The sequence below is a fragment of the Gymnogyps californianus genome, chromosome 1, assembly GCF_018139145.2.
Source record: "Gymnogyps californianus isolate 813 chromosome 1, ASM1813914v2, whole genome shotgun sequence".
Classification (NCBI taxonomy): Eukaryota; Metazoa; Chordata; class Aves; order Accipitriformes; family Cathartidae; genus Gymnogyps; species Gymnogyps californianus.
Window position 1 is genome coordinate 166,766,462 of NC_059471.1, and position 15,519 is coordinate 166,781,980.

The following is a 15,519-nucleotide window of genomic DNA, read 5'->3' on the forward strand; positions in this document are numbered from 1 at the left end:
GTCTCTGAACTGTCTTTTCTTTGTCTCCTTCTGTGTCGTATCTCCTTGCATTGTACTGGTCTACTTCACTGTATCCACTCTAGAATTCCTGGAAACCTTCTTGCAAAGGACAGACATCTCTGCTGATAGCTACTCTTACCGCATCTCTGTTGTACGATCATTGAGATCGTACATCTCAAAGATCCTTGAGAAGAGAGAAGTGGAGAAGAATGGAACAGATTCCTCAAAGTAAGAACAAATGAATTTTTTTTTGGTCTTGAGGGCAGGATCAGTCATCCAAAACACACTTCTGGTTTCCTGTACAGACTCCTGAGCAAACTTTAATCTAGTCACTTAAAGACTAGAGGTCTAGGATATGTCCATTTGGTTAGAGGGGAGAAGCTCCCGTGCTGGCAGGGTAAGTTGGCCCAGGGGAAACCGCAGCAGGGAGTGGGCAGATGGCTCCTGCACAGGTTACTGTGTCAGGTCCTTCTGCACTACTCTACATAGACTGGCAGTATGAAACACATGGGCTGCCCTGCTAAACCGGAGCTGAAGAAACGTGTTGGGTGCCCTGAACAAAAACACGAGAAAAGGTAAGCCACTTCGCCCAGCGCTGTGGAAGTGGGTAATGAAGTCCCAGCTGGCTGAAGAACTGATAGCAGGTGAGGAGTCTGGGGCAGAAAAACAGACCTGCACCAAACAAACCATTTTTTGCCAGATAAGTCTCAGAGCAGTCCCGTTGGCAAAACTGTGACCTCACTAAAATGAACATGTTCTCCATGGATTTTTGTTTTCCTGAAAATACGAGAAAAAAATTTCTATTATTTGCAGTTCTTTGTGAGCAGGCAATCCTCATGTGGGAGAACTATTGAGAGCCTGAGCAGTTACCCGTACAAAACTGAACCCAGGATCTTCATTGATGAACGCACAGACATGCCACAAAATTACACAAGAGCCAGTTTTTTACCATGCATATAATAGAATGTGGAATTATTTTCTGCTGTTGTGCTCTCCTTCCCTCCACTAAGTTGGCACTGCCATCCCCCCTTTTCTGAAACGCCTGATACTCTCAGGAGCATTCAACCCCCCTCCATGCTCCCACCATCTGCGAGAAACTTCTTCCTATATCATCTGTCTCACCCATTTTCTATCTCACTTCAATTCACCGCTGGCAACATGTTCTCTCCCTTGCCCTCCTTAATTCCTTTTCCTTTCTCTCAGCAATATCATTTTATATGTTAATATTGTTATTTAGTGTTGTCTCAGGTTCCTGGATCCAGGTTATTCTGAAGTAGCTTGTTGCATTGCATTTGCCACAGTATCTTTATACATTATGTTTTTATCTCATATGGCAGATTTGTTTCAAGGACATTATGAAAAAGAGTGTGTTCATGATTATATACTGCTGATTCAAGACACAATTTTGTTTTCCTTTTGGAAAATCATGTTGGCTAAATGTCTTTCTTTTTGATATCTCTGGACAGCTTCTGCATTGTGCTCCCTTATGACAGTTTGTTTCAGAAACAGATTAAACTATACTGCAAAATAATCTCTTTATACTATCCAATTCACAGCAAATACTAACAGAGACTCTACTGAAAGGAAGATGCATTCTGTAAATAGAGTGAGTCCATAACGCTTTTTCCTCCAATATTTATATAGCCAGAAACATGAGCTTAGAATTTATTCTCCACCCCATAGCCAAATCCTGTTCAGATCTTCAATTCGCTTAGCTGTGCTATTACTCAGTGTTGTGATTTAACCCCAGCCAGCAGCTAAGCACCATGCAGCCGCTCACCCCTCCACTCTCCCAGTGGGATGGGGAGGAGGATCAGGAAAAAAAGAAGTAAGACTCGTGGGTTGAGATAAGAGCAGTTTAATAACTAAAGTAAAATAAAATATAATACTAACAGTAATAATATAATAATAATAGTAATGAAAAGGAATATAACAAAAAAAAGAAAAAAAAAGAAATAAAACCCAAGGAAAAAAACCAGTGATGCACAATGCAATTGGTCACCACTCACTGACCGATGCCAGAGCCGCGATCCGCGCCTCCCGGACGACTTCCCCCTGTTTATATACTGGGCATGATGTTCTATGGTATGGAATACCCCTTTGGCTAGTTCGGGTCAGCTGTCCTGGCCATGCTCCCTCCCAGCTTCTTGCACACTTGCTTGCTGGCAGAGCATGAAAGTCCTTCACTTAGGATAAGCGCTACTTAGCAACAACTAAAACATCAGCGTGTTATCAACATTATCCTCACACTAAATCCAAAACATAGCACTGTACCGGCTACTAAGAAGAAAATTAACTCTATCCCAGCTGAAACCAGGACGCTCAGGGAAACACCAGCCTGTAAGTCAGAGCAGGAACCATCCAGAAAGGCCAGGCCCTTGCTTGACAGACAGATAGATATGCACATGTATGCTTACAGTCATCCTGTCCACTTCAGTCTTGCACCACAAAGACAATTTCTGGACCAAGGTGAACAGTAGTCAGGCACTTTATCACAACCAGATACTCAGTCTTTTGCAGTTCATTTATTCACATCGAACACTGCTGGTTAAGACCAGCCTTTTACTCATTATCACATTTTAAAATAAATTTAAGGGTTTATTTTTAAGGTTTATTTTTAACATATGTTCACACATGAAGAAAAAAAAAAAAAGCTTGCCAGGTGTCCACTAGTTTTCAAAGAAAACCCTAACCAAACTAATCTCCTGAGTCTGAGAAATCAAATTGTAAGCCTTTCAGGAAAATTGCACTATAAAATAGGCCATGCATGAAAATATAATTAAAGTGGTTAGTAGTTTTCACTACAGGAGCCCTGTTCTGCTCTCTGAAACACCAGCCATCGCTCCATTCATCTGAAATTGGATCAAATCTGCCATACAACTGCTCCATAGTGATAGTTCTTGGGCGTATGAAAACATGCTCTACTCTATGTTCATCCATTACACCTTTTTCTTCCTGCTGTTCAAGAATCCAGCAAGTACTTTCAAAGCAGAGTTTTTTGCACCCTAGAGGGCTTTCCGCCAACATAAAACCATACCAAACTAACACTAATTCATAGACCTTTCAAAGACAAAAAAAAAATCACATTTATTTACGGAGATAAAATGCTTAACCAAGAGATCATTCAGTTTTCCATGACAGCAGTTGCTATGCACAGTCTAAACTCCCCCCTAAAAAGACGAGATTTATATTATGTCCTCAAAAATGTCTGTTTGTTTGTTTGTTTTCTAATGGAGAATGGCAGAAGGACTTGTAGTACACCCCTAAAGTTATAACATGTAATACATAAAATTGATTCAATATATAAAAAAATATACAAAGGTAACAGATCCACTAAGGAGTATATCACAACTTTCCTAAATAAAGAGAGCAGGATATTGGGGAAGGAAGGAGAGGAGGGTGGATTTAAAGGAAAGGTTGGTTTTCTCCAGGGATACCCTTTTTCATTTCTAAAGCTTTTGCCCTGGAGGTCCATTTATCAGCTTGCTTAAACAGTGCGTATACATAGTTCAAAACAATAACTGTTTAAAGATATGAAGGGCTATGTATGATTCCACTGAAATGCTTTCACATTATTTTCTTAAACCAAGGAATTCTGCATTCACATTTTAAAGTATTAAATAGAAAGATGTCCTGATTTGTATTGTCTAACCAATGAACCAGGGACCCAGCTGCAGATTCATTTTCTGTATGATTTCCCTGATGGATACATTCAGGATGCCATGGTCAGGAGCTGGTAAAACAACCCCTGGGAAGAGGTCAGAAATGATGCTATCAGAGAAGAGAATGCTGTGGGACAGGCACAGAAAATAAACCAAAAAAAAACCCAGATAAGGAATGTGCGGCCAAGGCCACCAATAACATAATCATTTTAGCTTCTCTTATTTAAATCTCCTTTAATCCTTCATCTACAATTAATAAGATTTGCTATTTCAAAAAAGTTCAGAGGGTTCCACATTTATTCCTGAAACATAAAAGTAAAATTCTGGCCTTTGATCATCTAAAATATATATAAAACTTTGTGAATCAAAAGTCTCTTTCAAACATCTCTGAGGGTGACAAGTTAAAAAACTGCCCAAAATGAACAGTTTATTGTCAAAATCCCACCACAGACTAGTGAAGATATAAGCCAAGATGATACTCAGTTGTATACCGAGCTGGCATCAAAAAGAGTGAGCATTCCATCTATTTCGGAAAATAATTTTTCATTTAAAATAAAAGGTAACCCATTAAAGGTGCAAATATTATCTTTCTCATACCTAATAGTGTCAGACAGACCGGGTACATGGAAGGATGGAAGCAATATGTACAGGGAAACGACCCCAAATTAGTGTTAAATGTAGACTCTCGTAACAGCAATGACAATAATAATAACAACGTAAAAAAGGAACTGTGCGTACACGTATTTTGTGTTCTTTTAGACCCAGATGAGATATTGGCACATGCAACTCACAGAAAAAGGCTATTTTTGTAGCCCTGGATTGCTAAACAAAGTCCTGTTTAATATACAGATATAAGCCTGATGTGGTATGTAAGCAAGGCGAGAGCCTGTGTGCCTTCCCTTTATTAGCGTAACACAGACCCGTGCTGGTCTCAGCCTGTGCACTGGGAGCTGAGGGAATGCAGCCAGTCCCAGCAGAAAACTATTGCATCCTCTCTTTTTCTTCCAGCTGGGCTGCCAGGTGAGGCGATGCACCGTGGGACAAGCCCTGCTCGGATACCCCTGGCTACCGAAGACCTCTGGCCAAGGAGCTGGTGCCGCTCAGCCCAGGGATGGGAAGGTGCCAGTGGGGTGAGTAGTGGGCATGTAGGCACAGCCACCCCTGGGGGGCACAGAGCCCGCCTGCTCACCAGCCTGCCTGAGAGACTGTAATACTGAAGGGAAGTGGAGCAGGGAAGAGCCAAAAGGGCTACAAAGTGGGATCCCCCTTCTGACCAAAGCCAGAGGCTAATGAGAGAACACTAGTGTGCTGCAGGCATCATGGACCAGCTCCAGAGCTACACTGTCATAACAAAAAAAGATCTTTTCCATTCTTCTCTACATATTTGCTTTTGATCTGATTGTTTTTTCATCTGTTGTATAGCCAGGACTACCTCTTCAACCTTTGAATGTCTTTTTGTGTAGTAAGAGTTTCTGGAGGGAATACATAAAAATAATCCAGCCTGAACAGCTTAACAACAACAATAGATGTAAGAGAGACCCTTTCCTGATTCTGTTTCAGAGCTGGAAAAGAACCTGTGCATCTTAAAGTTTGTCCTTTTTTCCCACCGTAAAGGATATTTCTTCTAAACTTGTTGCCATTAGAATCACCTACAGATTGAGCAGTGGTGCTGCCTTGAGAGATTTGGGACATGGCATTGTTTTAACATGAGAGGACACATCATTACTCTTCGTCATTTCTATTGTTCTTATTGTATACATAGAGATAGATGTATGCACCCAGGAAAATAATCTACTCTGGATCAGTCCACTCAGTCAAGCACTTCCCCATCTCTCTTCAACAGTGTGTTTGAAATTGAACCAGGACGTTTTTGCATTTTGGAGAGGTTTTCTCCTGTAGCTTTGAAAGCAGATGACACCCTACCTGGATGCAAACAATCAACCTCTTTGGTGCCTGTCTCTGCTCCTTAGTTTCCAGCCTCATCTTCCCAATGTGCAGCATCAGAATGAAGTAGAGGTAGGGAATGGGAGGGGAGGCTCAGTCCTGCTGACAACCACTTGCACAGAGAGGGACCCTGGTGGGGGTGTCCCCTGAGACAATTAAACAAGCTAAGGATACTTTAGTGATGATATTGCAGCTATGGAAGATGGCCGGCACCAGCAAGCTGTTGTTTTTCTGCGGGATACCTGAATAGGCATATCTCTTGTTTCTACCACTGCAGTACAGAAGTATATGCTGTGTATCTCTTTTAAATGATGTACCTTTATATGCAAGGACAAAGAGCAAAATAGTGTATGTGCGTGTTGTATGTTGGATATACATGCCAAAGACTCTCAACAGTGAATTGTTTCTGGTTGTTCAGTTTAATGGCATTTAAATAGACCTGATTTGAACAGTTAGCTTTCTGAGACATCTTAATTTGATCTCCCCTCTTGAGCTAGCAGAGCTAGGCTGGGTTTCACAAACAGGTAGTTTGAAAGAACGCTACTATTTCAGATAAAGTATGTAAAAATGACATTATTCACATTTCTAAGATCACAAATGCTATATTACTTCAACACACAAAAATCTCTAAAATCCAAATTTCAAATGGCAAAAACCATCTTGTTTGTCAGCGTACTTTTAGTCCTATCAGAGATTAAGTTGCAAGCATGCCCAAAAGAAATAGTTGAAAACTACTCTTTGATCAAATCGCATAGATACCTTGAACTAAACTGCTCACTGTGACATTTAAAACACTCGGCTTGCTGCAAGGTGATATAAACACACCGAAGGGAGGTTTCATACCATAAAAACCAAAAATTTATTACACAATAAACATAATTCAGATCAACAAGGAGAATGGCAACTTCCAGAAGAAAAGCCTGTCAATCCCCCCCCATACACATACAGATGTGCATCCAAGGGAAAATAACAGTTCATAGCTTCCATTAAAATATATATTTAATAACTCTACATGGCTGTAATGACGCTTTGAGATTTTTCAAAGAATAAAAAAGCATTTCCAAATGCATTTCAAGGAGTAAAGGCTACTAGCAAATTCCCTGCCAAAACAACTTAAATTACCATGCCACTTTTCCATGCGTGTTCAAAAGCAAAATGGAGATGAATATGAAACACCAAGTCTAAGATCTATTTTTCAAAGTGTTGAAACCAACACATGAAAGTGAAATATTTCTTAGTCTCCTTAACTATAGATCCACCGCATTAATGCAAGACAACGACTAAAAGCTATACCAAAGCATTTAAGGGCTAAAAAACAAGCAGTCTGGTTTTCTCAAGGAGGGCATAATAAATTAGCTGTAGAAGAAACAAAAGTATTCAGAATTCTAAGGCAACTAAAAAACTGCCTGTTAGACACTGAGGAATAACTAAGTGTGAAATTTCAAAACCTGAAATATCTAATTTACTTCTATTTTTAAAATGCCTGTTCCTCTTAGGAATATGAAATAAGGTACATGCACAATAACCTGAAAAACCTCAAGAAGATGCAGAGACAGATGGAAATGTAAACAAGTTTGAAGGATCTCTGCCAAAAGTCTGCTCTAATCCACTGTCCAATCATTAAAGAATAAACACCACACAAATCCCTTTGTTTTGAATGAATTACAACCTGGAATTACTTGGCAAATACACAATGCAGAACGTCATGGAAATAAAGAAATAGAATCTAGCATAGAGGGACATATTTGCAAGTCATCTGCTTCTGTGCAAGATCACAAAAAGGTAAAAAATATGTCTTCAGGACTCTGTTGGCTAAGGATATAGAAAACAAACTTCTCACTTTTTGCTCCATGGCCCTGGCAGCAGCAGGTTGGAGGCACTGCAAGCTGCAGGATCCATGGGAAATTAGACTGTCTTACAAAAGTTGCCTCGGAGCCGCCCTTGGGATCTGACTTTCTGTCCAAGCAGGCAGTGAGCCTCTGGGGAGGCTAGCACATCCTGGGGCAGCTAGCCTGCGGGACAGCCAGCACTCCAAAAGGGACCCGAGGAGCAGCTCGTTGTGGCTATGGGTGCAGCAGACATGAGGTTGCCATCCTTGTAGCTGCATCTGAAATGCTGCATCTTATAAGGTACGTAATAAAGAGACTAACTTTAATTCTTACCCAGACCTAGCCCCCTGGTAGTTTAGTTGGCCAATTTCCCTGCTGTGATTTACATCTCTCTCACAGTAAAATACCTCTTGTTTTAGGAAGAGAAAATATCCTTAGCAATTTCCTATTCACTCCACTCTCTTGTGACAGCATGCTTCTTAAATTAAGGTTATCATCATAGAAGGTACCCAGCACGGAGATTGTACTTCATAAAAAGAAGCTATAGATGTCTACAGTGCAGAGAACTAGACTTGCAATGAGGCCATCAGTATTCAGTTCCTCTCTCACTAGTTTTGTGCTCCCAGCGGTCCCCTTCATTTGGTGGCGTCAGCAACACCTACCAGGAGCTGTCTGGCCAGAAAAGAAAATGGACACATTGCTTTTAATTACATGACTCATTAGCTAATGAAATTAAGTTTGATCAGCAAAGAAATTCTATGTTCTATTTCTCTTATAGATTAGACTGACTAGCTTCACATAGGTAAAACCCTTTCACTTTCAAATTCCCAATATCTGCAACAGTATCCCAGACACTCCCCATCCACATATTGTAGCAACTATGAAAGAATTCTTTTTTGCTGACAATAGGCACAGAAAAAGACAAGAGGTCCCTCTCATTGATGCCAGCATAGATTGGAAGTAATTCTATTAAGGTCAACGTGGACCTGTCAGACATTGCAAATCCATATTTCCCAGGGAAAGAAGAGAGCAGGAGCTGGAGGCAGGAATTCAGTAGTACAGCAGTAGGCAATTGTATTAGGAAAACATGGCATGGTAGGGTATAAAGCTTTGATTGTATTTACATATACATACACATAGACAATATATATCTGAGCAAGAAAATAGATTCTCTTATTCATCTGTTGGGGAGGTCTATTAAGGATGCTTTTGTACAGACCTCTTTTCCTTGTCTAGATTCATCCCAGTTGGTTTCCCCTTTTTCCAAGGAACTTCACCTCCAAATTAGGCAAATATTAGGGTCCTCTTTCTGTAATTAGTTATACTTACATGTGCTTTCTTTGTTTGACAGAAGGTGTGGCTGAGCCCAGCTGAAATGGCTCCCTCTCACTGTTTCCCCCCTAGCCTTTTGTATCAGGTAGGTAACTTTCTGTGAAGAGCCGCTGCCTGTGCTGTCTGATGCGATGGCTATCATGCCTTTATTTACCAAATACATATATAACCCTGTCCTTAGCCCACTGGCAGGGAAGATCCAAATACAAAGGGGTCTCTGGAGAAGATGGGTGTGAAAAAGGGTGATTAGGGAAGAAGCTAGCAAGGTTCTTCAGAGAACTTATCTTAAATTTCCAAGGTCTATTAATTTTCCATGCAGGAAATAGGCTAAGACATCTAAAATGTCCTCCTCCCCACACACATATCCCAAAAGCAGCTGCTGGAGTGGCTGATACAAAGAGGTGGCATTCGGACACTTTGCACAGCCCAGCTGTGCTGGAAGGCAAGTCAGATCAGATGTACAGTCCTGCTCCATCCCCTCACACCTCTCTTGTCAGCCTCCTTTCCATGTCTCCTTTCCTGCCTCTTGGAAAGTTTTGCCCCTTCCATTGCTATTTCTATAAAAGCAAAACTTTTACAGAGTTCGTGGATTGTTTTGCGTGACGTCTTTGCACATCATAATTGGGAAATGTGTTAAATCAGCTGTTAGCTTTAGTAATTGAAACACACTGGTTGGGCCCTGTGAGGTGTGGAGTCCCCCAGCTGGGACTAACAACAGCCTCGGAGCTGGAAGCAGATGCTGGGAAGAGCCGGGAGAGCAGGCAGGAAAAGCGACTGGAAGCGGAGAGAAAGGCTCGGTGGGGGATTCGGAGAACCTGACACGGGGACCTCATCGTGCCTGGCACGGTACGAACCACAGTGCAGAGCCAAGTGCAGCTGCCCCCCTCCCCAGCTGCAAACAAAGATGTAATTGTACCCATTAGTTTCGCTGCGGGTGGAGTAGCGATGAGTGAACTTCTAAGAGTTTGGAGGTCGTTTCACTATGTGGTCCAGGTGATTAGCTGAGCCCCTTGGGCCTGCAAGACCAACCTTAAATCTCATGTAAACAAGCTTAACTGTGAGATGGTGAATGTTTTTACTCCCCCTTCCCAGGAGGTGCAGAACAGTTTGAAAAGGCAATGATGATTTGAAAAATTCATAGAACTGAACTTTTCAAACCTGAGAAAGACTTTACTTCATTTTCACTTGCAGATGAGAGCTTGTAACATTTCTTATCTCATCAGACACGTTGGGCATTCACACACACAGATAAGTGCAGTATTCACTAAGCCTTACAGGCACTCATTCGGTGTGGCAATATTATAGCACTTGGTATACATGTCCATGTATTAAGGAAAATTGATTTGCAGCATTTCTCTCTGTATGTTCAGCTGATCCAATCTAGTGTCTATCACCCCTCTCTCTCAGCTCCAGACACTCAATCTCATTGGCATTAATAAAAATATTAAGATGAGAAGAGCTTCTTATTTGTTATCCAAGAAACAATCTTGATTTCTTAATTCTTAAGGCTTTCATTCTGCCTGAATTAGTTGTTGACAGTGACCTTGCTTTCATATATATTTTTCTGAGTAAAATTTGTGAACAAGGAATCTGTAGCACATTTATGTTTTCACCCAGATCACTACTACACAGGCTTGTCTGCCCAGCTGCGCATACTTTACCCGAATGCTCAACACCTTCTTACTCCATGGTCTGCTGAACTCATCCAGGTTGCTCTCTACTGAATTGCACTGCTGAATACAACCTGTGAATGCTAGCATCTTACCTTGTCTGGCTGTCAGCCCTGTGCAGGCAGATGCTTCCACTGTTCTTTAAACCTTCCCTAACAAATCGTGTGACCCTGCCATTGAAATCTGCTGGAGTCTGCAGTGGCACCAGGTTTATGTATGTGGGGAATTACTTCCACAACCTAGCGGGGCAGAGGCTATGCCAAATTACCCTGATTCTTAAGGGGTCGCAGATTTCACAGGCACCAGTGTGCTAAAATGGGAGATGCTCCTTCGTTCACTTTACAAGACTTGCCAGTAAAGACTTACGAGACAGTAGTTTCCCGGCTTTTAATTGATACATTCCTGGGACTGATGAGGAATAGATGCAGCGCTCCCATTCACTGTGGCAGCACATGGCGGGGAGTCCAGTGGTTCCTTCAGTGCAGCTGGGTGCAGCGTTGCACATCATTGCTTAGGTAGCCCTGAAACATATACTTGGTTAAGTCCATCTTTTACAGCATGTATCATCATCGCAGGGAACTTTCCCACCTCTTCCCAAACCACATCCCCAGGACTAGGTTGGGAATGAGCCCTAGCGGGGCAGTTTCCACTGGCTATCCCAAGGAGAGCTCTTGCTTGCCCTCGCACTGCAGTGACAGGGACAAGGCTTGACCAAGACAAAGTCCCTGCCTTCGTGCAGAAATCATGCAGTTAAGCCTAGAAATCCTGGGCGTGGAGAGAAACTCTTAGCCTGCAAAGCCGGAGAGCTTCTTCGACGGGTGAATTTGATTTTTAAGTTAAGACCAGAAGCGCGTTCCCCCGTTGGGGAGGTGACTTGGTGAATCCCATTAACTGCTCATCTCTCCCGGCTATCTGCAGGTACTATCAATACACCTTCCACCGCCTCTCCTGGGATAGCTGAGACACTTGGCAATTAATTTGCAGGATCTCAAGCAGAAAATTATCTCTCTGTAGAACGAGCAAACCCTGACTGGTCTCCATTTTAAGACAGATAGATAGTACAGAAATGGCTGCTATTCCCATGAAAACCTGAGAGTGCATCCCCTCTCCCACTTATGCCTTCTTACCCCTTCTGGGATTTATACAGGTGATAAAGGACAGTACTGTTGTACAGAGAAATCACAGCCTGAGCGTGGCCAGAACTGCACCCAAAACTGAGCAGCAGCTCTTACAGAGCCATCTGACTATCACTGCCTGCATCTGTGTGAAAATGCTGGATCCAGCTGGCTCTTTGGAGCAGGCTCAAATAGCTGGAGATACAGAAAACATTTTCTTCTTAATTTTCACCACGGAAAACAGCACCTTTAACACATAAGAATCAGGAGCTGCATGTTGCAGATGAGAGACAGAATTTCCATTTTCTACATGCAGAGAAAACATTGAAGCAAATCTGTTTTATTGATTAATTTGATTGTGGATCTGGAGAACAGCATCTATTCCAAGTGACATCTGCCATTTAAAACTTTAGCAACATGATAATTAAATAAAAGTCAGTTAAATTTTAATTTATTTCTATCCATTTATTTTCCAGAATCACTAAACTGTGCTCCAGACTAGACAGTGCCCTCCTCAGAATTTAAAGTATATCATATTAAGGTTCTTTATAGATACTTGGAATTTCCTTGCGAAATTGAAATCTTTTGCTATGAATACTCATGTTCAATACAAGTAACTATGCCTCTTACCATGCAAATCAAGAAGAAAAATGAATTCTAATGGAAAGAAAGGTTTTTCTTGGAACAGCTTCACAGGGATATCAAAAATGGTAATAAAATGGTGATATAAAAATTAAATCTATGTATACAAACTGAAAAGTTAAATGCTATACTTTCTATTTAATATTTATCTAAAATAAAAATCCTAGCTTTCTATGAATACTGCAATCTGCTTTCAGTGATTATAAATCTGATAACACCTATTCTAAGAGGAATTTTCTTTGACTGTAAAGTGGGAACTTTGTAAATTGATCAGGTATGTGAATAACAAAGAAGAGCCAGATCAGTGCAAATCTAGGGCTACTGATTCATTTTCCCCACTTCCAGGTGAGTTAGTTAGTTCACAGCAGCTCACCAGCTTCAGACTTACATTCTTAATGAAATTGTGAACATTTCTTTAAAGTTCCCACAAAAGTGGTTAATTCATAATCAGGGCATGAGCAGTAAACTTCTTTTCTCTCACTTATCATTAAAGTAACATTAATTACTCAACATTAATTGAAGTAATATTCATTATTTTACCAAAGGAGCTTTATTCTCCCAAGTTCCCACTCAATTAAAGCTTCACTCATACTGTGAACAAACAGACCTTAAAAATAAACCAAAACAAATCCCAGAACCCCTGGAAGTGCTCTGTTGTCTGGGAATGTCATGGCAAAATCTGTCTGTGTATCCATTTGAGATACTGATACTGCCTCCAACTGCAGGCTTCCTGAGTACCTCTCTGTATTAAATATGTTTACCATCCAGCCTCTCTGTGCCATTATTCTATGAGTCAGAGAAACAAAGCACAATGTTTGTCTGCCCTAATTTGAGTAGCTAAAGTTAGATGTCACCCCAGGCTCATCTGCTGAATAACCCTCTGGAAACATCCCCGTCTCTACGTCTCCTGCCAGGGCAGTGCAAAGTCATCGGCTCAAACTTAGACATCTTACTATTAGATCAGAGTCAGATGAAAAGTAGCCCAGCTTAAGTGATTTACCTAGAGTGCGATACTGGGAAAAAGATCTCATCTTTCAAGCTCAACTAGCTACTAGACTATTCTTTCTCTTCCCCAGTTCAAAATGGAGCAACAGTCATTGTTTCAAGTAGTACTTACACAATTTACATTTTTTAATGCTCTAGCATTGCTGTCTGGTTAACTAGATAATGATTTTCTCATATGGAAAAGGTAGAGAGCATTTTGCAGAAAAAACACCTGATTTATATAGTGTTTGGGAGGACTTTTTTTTTTTTTTACATTAGCATCACTTATAATGTTTCTAATACAGAATTTACAGTATCTTTCAAAATTAGATAAGATTTTATTATCAATTATATATAGGTGGGTGTTCATAATTCTATTATTGCCGTGGAATTATTTGGGGTGAATCTCAGGGAGGTTCAGTGCATCCCATTTTTATATATAAATTGGAAGAGATTACCAGAGAGTTTAATGAGTTAGCATACTTGATGCATGAGCGTAAAGTGTCCCACATGTTTATGAGGTGAAGAAAAAGGCAGCTACAAAGTACAAATGGTCACGAGGACATAAACAGAATCAACATAAGTAACCTGTCAGGAGGTATGTTGTAAGATTTGGTTAACCACTAGGTAAAAAAAGCCATTAATCTTTTATAATCTGTTTATAAACAGAGCCTCCTTGCAAAGTCTCACCTTAAAAGTCTATAAAGATTTAAAGAGGCATCATGTCAAAAATATCCTCTAGCTACTTTAATTGAGAACACTGTGCCTGATGTCCCCAGCCCAAAAGATGCACTTTTCCAAGTCTGGCCCAACTGAAACCAACCAGCAGCCATGTGTTTGTAAATAGAATTGACAATAGATACCAGAAAAGGCTGTATTTAACCCGGAAGTCATGTACTTCTTGTGTTACCAACAGGGAATAAACACTCAGCAAAGAGATTCTTTAACCAGACACAGTTTATTATGCATGCACTCAAGGTTAGGGAGATCTGTAAGTAACAAAAATCCTTCGGATAATGCCCTGCCTCTTCCACAAACCCCATATTTGTTTGCTTTTCAGCCTGGATAGAGCAACCTCTGTCCGCTTTCTAGTCTGCAGGTCGATGTGGTAGTTGTTGGCTACTCACTAGCAACTTTTTAATAGTTGTTGAAAAGATGGCTCTGTACATACTGGTTTTAGAAGGCTTCATAAATACAGTACAGCTACAACTATAAGGGACAACCCCTTTCCATCATCATTTTCATCTCTCACTTTCAGACTGCAAAACAAACCAAAAATATCAGCTCTATTTAAAAAAAAAAAAAAAATTACTCAAGTTTGGCAAATTGCTACTCTTGTAGGATTACACCTTCAGAACATAGGTGCTAAAACCTTATTGCATAGAGTTCACAATTTTTTTCAAAACTGTAACAAGAGAGTGAAATTGCTCCTGCTTTATCATTTACAACATAAGGTGGATCTGAACTGGGGGTTTCATGTTGGGAAGATGCTTGATTGATTTTAGAATAGAATCTTCAATGTTTTATACAGGTTTTTTAATACACCAATTGAAGTAAAAAGTCAGCTCTGATCGTACAATTGCCTGCTAAGAAGAAAAAGAACACAGAGTTTTTTTGCAGACATTTATTTCTAGTCCTTATGAGTCTCCTGGTATGTCATTATAAACTGGGGAAAACATGAACTGGAGATATTAATGGCTTTGTTCTCATTTTCTTCTCTTAAAAAAAGATAAGACAAAATGAACCGAATTCAAACTCGGTGTGAGCCTCAGGAATTTACATCCAAACTGATGGTAAAAATAAATAAAATGAAATGCTTCTACTTTGATGAACTACACTGTTCATCTTGGACAGAACTGTCTTCTAGATCCTCCTGGACATTACTTTTGGTAAATTCCTGTGTTAGGCTGTTCGTTAAACTTTTTCATCAGTAACTGTTAAGGTAAGAAAACATAACATTTTATCTGATGTGTGAGTGCGAACACACTGTAAACAAGATATAAACTTTAAAAATCTTCCTCGGAGAGTTTCCAAATCCAGCAACGAAGAACTGAGTCCAATATTTCCTTAGTTTAAAAGCCCATTTAGAGTATATCACTTTACATTTCCAGCAACAAATAGCCTCCTAAAATAATTTTTATTTAAAGGGTCATATTGCCAGCCATAATGGGCCATACTGAGTATGTCTGATAAAGTCTCCACTGAGATGTGATTTCTGATATGCAGAGATCATAGCATATTTAAATATAGTGGAAATCCCAGTTCAGGGTTTGGCTCACGCAAGAGGCACATTTTTTTCCGGTGACTCGCTAGGATGGTTCTCTTCCCAGAAAACCTTGTG